Source organism: Miscanthus floridulus, chromosome 17 (genome assembly GCF_019320115.1).
Source record: "Miscanthus floridulus cultivar M001 chromosome 17, ASM1932011v1, whole genome shotgun sequence".
NCBI classification, from domain to species: Eukaryota; Viridiplantae; Streptophyta; class Magnoliopsida; order Poales; family Poaceae; genus Miscanthus; species Miscanthus floridulus.
In genome coordinates this window covers 46,569,264-46,580,630 of record NC_089596.1, presented here as the reverse complement: position 1 = coordinate 46,580,630, position 11,367 = coordinate 46,569,264, and positions in this window count along the sequence as shown.

The window sequence follows — 11,367 nt, the reverse complement described above, 5'->3', positions numbered from 1 at the left end:
CATTTGCATCGGAGTAAAACGCGGAAGCAAAGACAAATGAGCATTGCACAAGTGATATGACATATAAATAATTCAAAGTAGAGAGCACACATGTCATATATCATGATCACGTAGATATCACTATCACATATATATAGTTCAATGCATGAAAGTAAACACACGATGAATGCATAATAGTGTATCACACACAAAAAACTCCAAATGTAAATAGATAAGCTAATGTAGCAACTAAGCTCCCCCTAAGCCTAATATACTCGAACCCTCTCCCCCTTTGGCGTCAAACACTAAAACCTAAGGGTCGATCAGTGGGGCTACAGCGGATGAGCCGGGCGCTGAAGAACAAGGAGCAAGCTAAAACTAAGTGCCATCATCATCTGACCCTAAGCTCTGAGCAGTCTAACCCTCTATAGCTGGAAGTGATGCTGTAGCAGTCTGGGTCGGGTCAAGAACTAGAGCTGTTATAGACTGAGCTGGTATGACTATAGTAGGCTCTGATGATGCCACTGAGGAAGGGAGCGTCTCTGTAGTCCTAGTAATAGGTACAACTGTAGAAGGACTTGGGACATGTAGATATGGAGGAGTGGGCCTCCCTGTCACCTCACTGAATGAAGCACCAAGGCTCCTGGACACGGTGGTCTCTGGTACAAGCAGCGAAGACGTCCTAGCCGGTGTGAAGCCCATCTGAAAAGGTGTGAATTGCAGGGCTAGTGCTGGCGAAGCAAAGTACTGGGACACCTGCTCTGTAGGAGAAGTAAACGGCACTAGTGGCTGTCCCTGACTCTAAAGCCCACTAGGCTATAATGCTAGAGTCATGGAAGTGGTGGCAGGCTGACCAAGCTAGGGCGTAGGCTATGTCGGTGGAGACCCAATAGCTGTCACTACATGCTGCATAAATCCAAGAAGCTGCTACTACATGAGGAGCTGCTGCTAATGCATGGCCTGCTACTGCTGCTATAGAGCCTGAGTCTGCTACTGAATAGCTAGCTGCTGCTGGATCACCTGTTGCTGCTGTTGGAACTCATCCCGCCGAGTCTGGAACTGTGCAAACGTAGTAGCTGTCTCCTGAGCCTGGCGTGCCTGGTCCTGCCTCATCCGCTCAAGTATAGCAAGGAGAGCGGGGTCTGTCTGTGGGGCAGGTGGCGCTGAGCTGGAACTGCCGGCCTCATGATCATGTCGCTGTGGAGGCATCCAAGGAACGGGCTGGTAGTCATCATCAGAACTATCACTGGGGTCGCTCACGACTACACCCTCCTGCTGAGCAAGCTCCTCCTCCTCAGTAGCTGCAATGCCCCTGATAATATCATCCTGCTGGGCTATAGACTCTAGCACCTCAGGACGTCGACGCGGCTGACTGGGTGCTGTAGGTGTACTATGCCTGATCATCTGTGCCATGTTATAGGCATGAAACTCTGTGGTGGCACCACTGTACTTAGCAAGCATCTCTGGCGGCCTCACTGTGACTGCCCTATGGATAAGCCATGCGATCCAGTGAGCATAAGGTAGCTGCCTGTGTCCTCTGAAACCCTCAGCTATAGTGTCCTCCATCTCTGACAAAATAAGATCCTAGATATCAAAGACTGTCTGCTACATCAGAGAGTTGATCAGCCAGAACTATATACGTGTCAAGCCCTCTTTGTATCCCATCCTGGGAAGCAGTGTCCTCCTCATAACAGCCTCAAATATGCGAGCAGTGGGATTTAGGTCACTGGGGTTCCTGTGTGATCCCTCTCCAAAGGGCTCAGTGAAGCAGTGGCAAACCAAGTCCGTAGGGGGCACATTGCCACCATGAGGGCATCTCGGGGGTGCTGTCTAGCCATAGCACACCTCGTGAAGTCTGACTGGCTGCTCCTGAAGCCTCAGTATCTCCCTGACCCTCTGGCTTGTCAGGTGGTAGTCTCTTCCTCCAAATGCTAAGTGAATATATCTATGCTGTGGGTCAATCCAGAGGGAAGCATAGAACTGTCGAACCCAAGATGGAACATATAGTCCGGTCCATCCAATCAAACCTGATAGCCTCAGCAGATATGTAAGGTAGGGGCGAATGTGCTCTCCAGCTGCTGCAACTATAGAGTCAATGTGGCACACCCTCTGAGATATGAAAACTGCCCCACTATTGAGATAGGCATTGTAGAAATCCTCCTGCAGTGGAGTGTAGAAGCCCTCTGAAGCTCTCTCATCCCTCCACGATGGAAACCATACCTCAAATTCAACAAATCTCAGCTGCTGAACCTGCTTGGCCATGGTAGCCCTCAAGTCAAGATGGGTCACTAGAGGCGGACCCTGTGGTCTGGGCGGTGGACGAGAACCCCTCCGCTGTGTGTTAGCCCTTGGTGTGACTGGGGCACGGGTACGACTAGAGCAGCGAAGCTGTGGCTGAGGTGCCTACTCTATCTCCTCAACCTACTAGCCCTCCTGAGTCTGCTCTATTGGCTCTGCTGGTGGGGGCTGCTGCTGTGGCTCCTGCTATGGCTCCCCCTGAGGCTAAGGCTCCTCAATGGCAAGACATTGTCCTTGCATCATGACAGTCCCAGGTGGACCACCATGAAGATGCTCAATACGCTCAAGTCTACCCTGCGCTTCTGGTGACAGATGATCTGCAATAACAACTCCACTGCGAGTACCTCCTCTCTCAGCACGCTCTGCGGCCTCTGCAACTGCAACTGCTCTGGTTGTCTCTGCATCAGGGTACTTCCGCTTCTTTGATGCAACCTTCTTCGTTGCCTTGCCTTTAGGATCTGCATGCAAGCGAGGTGGACGCCTTGGATCCTCATCTCCTAGACCACCTCCGACATTCTTCGTGCAAGCCATCTGATAAATGTGAAGAAAAACTAACGCTGACAAAGATCAACTGCCGCTGACACTTTCGAGGCTTGGCCTCGATCCTTACTCGTGAGCTTGGCCCCGAGTTAACTAACAACTGCCACACGATCTCAACGGCACCGACTCGTTGCATGATGGAATAGAAGGATATACAAATAAATACAAAGTATCTAATAGATGTGAAACCCTAGGAAGCAAGCAATTTAGATACGAAATTGAGACGCGAGGCTTGCTACCTGACGAAATGGCGAAACAACGAGAGGAGTTACAGACCGGGGGACACTGAATTGGCTAGGGTAATGCGATGCGCTGAAACGGTGTGGATCAACGGCACTAGATTGCTATGGAGGTCACCAGCGACATTGGGTAGTGAATGGTACAGAGGCTAGGTCACTGGTGGCACACGGCAAAATCGGTGGCTATGGCAGAGGTGAGCTCGTGGCGGCACTGGTGCAGTGGATTTGTGGCGGCGTGCTAGAGCAGGGGCAGTGGCGGCACGCGGGGCAGCTGGCGGTGGTGCTGGAGCAGCGGTGGTGTGTGAGGCAGCTGGCGGCGGCACTGGAGTAGGGGCAGTGGCGGCGCACGGGCGAGCGAGCGGCGCAAGGAGCAGTGGCGCAGGGAGCAACAAGCGGCTCGCGGTGTGGCGGCGTGGTGCTCGGGCGCGTGACTGCGGTGGCACAGTGGCGAGACAGCGAAGCTCACAATGGCTAGGGCAGACGGCGGCGGAGAAGGCGGATAGGCTCGGTTAGGGCGCACGCGGATTAAATGAGGGTCCCCCAGCGGATCCAAAAAGGAAAGGGGAAAAGAGATCGAAAGCCGCACGTTTTCTACTGACCGGACGCTCCGGTCGTAGCGACCGGACGTTACCACCCAGCATCTGGTCGATTCCAGAGAGGTCCAAATCCTCTGGAATCGCGACCGGACGTGTCTGGTGGACACCGATCGGACACAGCTAGAGTCCGGTCACCTAGCCTTGACGTCTTCATCATCGACCGGACGCTGAAGCTCCTTCTGACCGGACGTTGGGAAAACACTGTTTCAGCATCCGGTCACTCCTTTGGCAGCAGGTTCACCTCCTATGAACTAACCGGATGCTGGACATCAGAGTCCGGTGCAGCGTCCGGTCACTCCTTCTTCAGCAAATCTTCAAAGTCCTTCGCGCTGCCTGTCCCCAATCAAGTCCCAACTCCAATAAGATCCAAATAAACACCAGTTGGGACTGATGTGAGTGACCTCTCTCAAGCCCTCAAGTTTTTCAAAATATTTTGCCTTAGGCTACAATTCTTTTTAAGAAATTAGGCAATAAGAGGGCAATTTAAGATAAATGACAAAACAACATTCATGCATATGCAATACTTGAAATTAATTCTAGTCGCTTGTCAAGTTTGATCGAAGGTTAAGCTTCTTCACACGCTTTTCGGCGGTTATCTTAACCATGTTAGACAAGCCCCATATGCATTATAAATCATTAAACATGTTGTATATTACAATGCAATGCAAGGGACAACACAAGCTCAATTTTTTAGTGAAGTTGCTAAAATCAAGCACATTGAGTTCATTCCGCAATCTACAAAATGTTGCCTCATCTAGCGGTTTAGTGAAGATATCCGCCAATTGATCCTCGGTCCTGACACCTTCTAGTGATATATCATTTTTAGCAACATGATCTCTAAGAAAGTGATGGTGGATATCTATGTGCTTGGTGCGAGAGTGTTGAACCGGATTATTTGCAAGTTTTACCGCACTTTCATTGTCGCACAAAAGAGGCACTTTATCTAGAACTACACCATAGTCTAGCAAAGTTTGTTTCATGTAAAGTATTTGTGCACAACAAGTACCCGCGGCAATGTATTCTGCTTCGGTGGTGGACAAAGCCACACTATTTTGTTTCTTGGAGGACCAAGACACAAGTGATCTACCAAGCAAATGGCACCCTCCGAATGTGCTTTTTCTATCAACTTTGCACCCGGCATAATCCGAATCAGAATAGCCAATTAATTCAAATCTAGCTCCTTTGGGATACCAAAGGCCAATGCTTGGTGTGTGCTTAAGATACCTAAGGATTCTTTTTATGGCAATTAAATGAGTTTCCTTAGGATTAGCTTGAAACCTAGAACACATACACACACTAAACATGATGTCAGGCCTAGATGCGTTCAAATATAACAAGCTACCAATCATAGAGCGGTAGAGAGTATGATCAACCGTTTTACCTCCCTCATCTAGGTTGAGATGTCCATTTGTTGGCATTGGTGTCTTGATTGGCTTACATTCATCCATCTTGAATCTCTTGAGAAGATCATTAGTGTATTTCTCTTAAGAGATGAAAATTCCTTCTCTCATTTGCTTGACTTGAAAACCAAGAAAGAATGTAAGCTCTCCAATCATTGACATCTCGAACTCCTTCGACATCAATTCACCAAATTCTTTGCATGCATCTTCATTTGATGATCCAAAGATGATATCATCAACATACACTTGACAAATGAAGATATGCCCATCAAGCTTCTTGGTGAATAGTGTGGTGTCGACCTTCCCAATGATGAAGCCCTTCTCAATGAGGAAGTCCCGAAGGCGCTCATACCAAGCTCTTGGGGCTTGCTTAAACCCATATAATGCCTTGGACAACCTATAAACATGATTAGGATATCTAGGGTCTTCAAACCCGGGAGGTTGATCAACATAGACTAGTTCATTTATAAAGCCATTTAAAAATGCACTTTTCACATCCATTTGATAAAGTTTTATTTCATGATGTGATGCATATGAAAGGAGGATACGGATGGCTTCTAATCTTGCAACCGGGGCAAAGGTCTCTCCAAAATCCAAACCTTCAACTTGAGAGAACCCCTTTGCAACTAGTCTTGCCTTGTTCCTCACAACAACACCTTGATCATCTTGCTTGTTTCGGAACACCCACTTTGTTCCAATGACTCTTGCACCTTTTGGCCGCTCTTCAAGAGTCCAAACTTCATTGCGAGTGAAGTTGTTCAACTCTTCATGCATGGCATTTATCCAATCTGGATGTTGAAGAGCTTCTTCTACCTTAGTAGGCTCAAAGTAAGAGACAAAAGAGTGATGAGCAATAAATGAAACAAGTTTTTGAGATCGAGTCATTACACCCTTTGATGGACTCCCTATGATGAGATCTTGTGGATGATCTTGAAGTAGGGGTGTATTTCTTCTATTAACCACTTGAGGGGGAGGTTGTGGAGCATCAACATCTTGTGCTTGTACCACCATTTGTTCATGAGAGATATGAGTGTCTTCATTTTCTACTCTCCCATCTTTTTCATCATCTTGTGGCACATTTGATGAAGAAGGTGGATCAATCACTTGTACATCATCTTCATCATCTTTAGGCTTGATGTCTCCAACCGGAATGTTCTTCATAGCCTCCCTCAATGGTTCATCACCTACATCATCAAGATTCTCATGTGCTCCTTGGGAGCCGTTAGATTCATCAAATTCCACATCATATGTTTCTTCAACCAAGCCGGTGGAGTGATTAAATACTCTATATGCTTTGGACTTTGATGAGTAACCAACAAGAAAACCAATATCACAACGTCTTTGAAACTTCCCTAGGTGTTGCCGCTTCTTGTAGATGTAGCATTTGCAACCAAACACTCTAAAGAAGGAGATGTCCGGCTTCTTCCCATTGAGCAACTCACAAGGTGTCTTGCCAAGGAACTTTTGAAGGAATAGGCGGTTGGATGCATAGCATGCGGTGTTGATTGCTTCCGCCCATAGAGCTTCGGGGGTGTTGTACTCATCAAGCATTGTTCTTGCAAGAGTGATCAATGTCTGGTTCTTCCTCTCAACTACACCATTTTGTTGAGGAGTATATGTTGCGGAGACTTCATGTTTGATTCCAACTTCATCACAATAAGCTTCTATGTTTGTGTTGTCAAACTCTTTCCCATTGTCACTTCTTATCTTCTTGACCTTCACTTCAAATTCATTTTGTGCTCTCTTGGCAAACTTCTTGAAGCAAGATGCAACTTCAGATTTGTCATGAAGGAAGAATACCCATGTATACCTTGAATAATCATCAACAATCACAAGACAATATAGATTTCCTCCCAAACTCTTGTATGTTATTGGTCCAAATAAATCCATGTGAAGGAGTTCTAGCACTCTTGCGGTTGACATGAAAGCTTTTGTTCGATGGGTATTTGCAACTTGCTTGCAGGCTTGACATGCACTACAAAGCTTGTCCTTCTCAAACTTCACATCCTTCAACCCTCTCACCAAATCATTCTTCATAAGCTTCTTGAGTGAGCTCATCCCAACATGAGCAAGTCTTCTATGCCATAGCCACCCAAGTGTTGTTTTGGTGAATAGGCATGTCTTCAAGTTTGCATCTTCAGAGGTGAAGTCCACTAGATATAGATTGTTGTATCTAAATCCTTTGAATATCACATGATCATCATCCTTCTTGGATACAACAACCTCCTTCTCGGTAAACAAGCATTGGAAGCCAAGATCACACAATTGTCCAACAGATAGCAAGTTGAAACTCAATGAAGCAACATATAGCACATTGGAGATGGAATGATCATTTGATATTGCCACTTTGCCCAATCCTTTGACCTTGACCTTTGAGTTATCTCCAAATGTGATTCTTTCTTGCCCATCTACTTCTTCATCTAGTGAGGTGAACATACGAGGATCACCAGTCATATGTTTTGTGCAACCACTATCAATAACCCAATGACTTCCACCGGTCTTGTAGTTCACCTACACACAAGAGATCAAGCTTTAGGAACCCAAACTTGTTGAGGGCCCTTCACCTTCTCAACAAGTGACTTAGCAACCCAAAATTTCTTAGGCCTATTCTTGTTTGGAGGACCTAAGAACATCACTTTCATTTTCCCACTAGAATCCTTTCTAAGCATGTAGTGAGCATTGAAGGCAAATGGTCTAGCATGCTTGGGCAAGGGTTGTGGTGGTGGAGTTTGGCACTCATGAGCAAAGTGGCCTTCTTGTCCACACTCAAAGCATCTCTTTGGCTTTGGCTTTGGCTTTGATTGTTGTTGTTGAACTTGAGCCTTCTTCTCTTTGTTTGCCATGTACCCAATGCCACTTCTATCCATCTTCATGACGATATTCATTAGAAGCTCACTTTGAAGATACTTGCCTCTAGTGAACTTGCTCAATCCAATCTTAAGATGCTCTTTCTCCAACTTGAGCTTCTTGTTTTCTTCCTTGAGAGCATCATTGTTCTTTTCTTCCTTGAGCTTCTTGTTCTCATCTTTGAGCTTCTCATTCTCAAGGATCAAACCATCATCATAAACAATAGTTTCTAGCACAATAGGCTTGGTGGTTTTGAGTTCTTCAAGATCTTTCTTGAGCTTTGCATTATCATTCTTGAGCTTGACAAACTCATCATAGTTATCGGCTTCAACCACTTGCTTGCCCTTGCTACTAGAACTTTGCTCAATGCTCTCATCAATAAGATCATCACATGATGTAGCTATATCAATCTTAACAACATCATTAGTGGCATCATGTGGCTCATTGGGTAAAAATTCTTGGCAAATAACAAGGGTATCATGATTAACCTTAAGAGTAGTGTATTCATCTTTTAGCTTGTTATGGCTAGTGATGAGCTCTTTGTGCACCCACTCAAGTTTATCATGTTTATCTTTAAGCTGTTTCTTAGAAGATTTGAGCTCCTTGAGTTTGGATGACATAGCATCATTTGCTTCTCTAAGGTCAACACTAGCCTTTTCAGCTATCTCACATCTAGCTAAAAGAGAATCATTCTTAATCTTAAGCTTTTCATTTTTAGCTCTAGTCTTTATAATGATCTTAGTGTATTTCTTTAGTAATTTAGCAAGATCATCATAAGTAGGTGACTCATATTCATCATCGCTATCACTATCACTATCATCATTATGAGCATGATCATCACCACTACTATCATCATCATGAGATACCTTGCGTTCACCCTTGGCCATAAGGCATAGGTGTGTAGAGGATGATGGCGGTGGTGGCGGTGAAGATGATAAGTCAATAGCAATGGCGGCCACCTTCTCGTTGTCACTTTCATCATCAGATGATCCGCTAGATGAATCAATGTCCGTGAGCCAATCACCGACGATGTAAGTCTTTCCACTCTTCTTCTTCTTATGGAAATCCTTCTTCTTGCCATCTCTCTTCTTGTATGGCTTGTTCTTTTTCTTCTCATCTTCATCTTCATTGCTTGAGTCATCTTTCTTACCCTTGTTCTTGTTCTTGAACTTGTCTTTCTTGGGCTTTGTGCATTGGTGAGCTAGATGACCAAGTTCTCCACAATTGTAGCAATCCATTTTGGAGATTGGCTTCCTTCTAGAGCTTGTGAAGAACTTCTTCTTCTTGCCATCAAACTTGATGCCACTCTTGTTGAGCTTTTTTTAGCATCTTGGCGGTCTTCTTCACCATGAGAGCAAGACTTTCATCATCAACTTCATCTTCACTTGAGCTTTCATACTCAAGTCTTGCTTTGCCCTTCTCTTGGCTAGCCTTAAATGCTAAATCTTTTTCTTTCTTCTTTGTGGAGGATGAGCCATCTTGAGGTGTGATGTGCATATACATCTCATGAGCATTGATCTTCCCCAAGATTTGTGTCGGTGTAGCGGTGGAAAGATCACCTTGGTGTAGCACGGTCATAATATGCCCATATTTGTCAATGGAGAGGACACTCAAGATCTTTCTTACAACATCAGATGGTTGCATTTGAGTAAGTCCAAGCCCATTGACTTCCTCTACAAGAACATTCAAACATGAATACATTTCATTAGCACTTTCTTTAGGAAGCATTTCAAAAGAGTTGAGCTTTTTCATGACAAGATGATAGCGTTCCTCACGCTCACTCTTAGTTCCCTCATGGAGCGCACAAACGTCCGACCATAGTGCATGGACGTCTTTGTGGTTCCTCACTCGATTAAACACATCTTTGCAAAGGCCTCTAAAGATGGTGTTTCGAGCCTTTGCATTCCACTTCTCGGAATTTACCTCATCGCCTTATAAATTAGTAGCATCCCGAGGTTTTGGGAAGCCTTGTGAGGTGGCTCTAAGTATACCAACATCTAGAGCCTCTAGATATGCCTCCATGCAGATTTTCCAATAAGGAAAGTCATCTCCCTCAAAGATAAGAGGAGGTCCATCCCCGTGAGACATCTTGCTATAGGCGATTAAGACTAAATACGTGAGCACGAGGCTCTGATACCAATTGAAAGGATCAAGATGCCTAAGAGGGGGGGGGTGAATTGGGCTAATTCTAAATTTCTTTGCAATAATTAAGTCCTATGGTTAGCCCAATTAACCCCTTGTGCCTAAAAAGTGTTTCTAATTGTTCTACCGCACAAAAGACTTGCAACCTCAGTTCCAATCCTACTCTAGCATGGTAATTCTAAGAATCTAAAGACATGAATTGAATTGCACAAAGTAAATGCTCAAAGTGAATGCTCAAAGTAAATAGAGAGGAAGGAACGTGGCGATGTTTTGCCGAGGTATCAGAGAGTCGCCACTCCCCACTAGTCCTCGTTGGAGCATCCGCGCAAGGGTGTAGCTCCCCCTTGATCCGCGCAAGGATCAAGTGCTCTCTACGGGTTGATTCTTTGACACTCCGTCGCGGTGAATCACCCACAACCGCTCACAACTTGAGTTGAGTCACCCACAAGCTCCGCCGGGTGATCACCGAACTCCCAATCACCACCAAGCCATCTAGGTGATGGCGATCACCAAGAGTAACAAACACGAACTCTCACTTGACCACGACAAGCCTAATGAGAAGGTGGATGCACACTTTGCTACTCTTGATCTTCACTAATGAGGTCTCTCTTTGGATTCTCAAATCTCAATCACCTCACTAGGACCTTGCTCTTCTTGGCACTCTCTAAGGTGTTTCTCAGCTGTTGGAATGAGCAAAAGTACCCCCACACACGAGTGGAGGTGGTATTTATAACACCGGCTGAAAAACGAACCGTTATGTGCCTCTGTGGGGTGACCAGATGCTCCGGTCATGTTGACCAGATGCTCCGGTCAGTATACCCCGAACTCTAGTGTTTACAGTGTGACCGGACGCTGGCCAGCGTCCGGTCATGATTTTCCCTCTCTAGAACCTTACTGGAGTCGACCGAACGCTGCCTCTCAGCGTCCGGTCACTTGACCTCTCAGCGTCCGGTCAAACCAGACGCAATCACCTGGTCAAATGAACTGACTGGACCCTAAGCCAGCGTCCGGTCAGTATTTGACCCTCCATTCACTTCCAACTCTCTAACATTTATGAATGAAGTTTGCTCCATTGGATCTAAGGGCTATCTTGGAGCTACCTAGTGCTAGTTTCAACAAGTGCGCACCACACCTAACTCACTAGACTCACCTAGGTCAAGCTACCCATCCATACCCCCCTTAATAGTCTGGCCAAAGGAAAAACAAAGTCCTAAACTACTCTAAGTGTCTCTCCAACTCCAATCGACACTTAGAACTAGTCCATCATTAACCTTGTCGTCCATCCTTTGAAAACCAAAACAATTTCCATCGTTGGGGCATGACCAC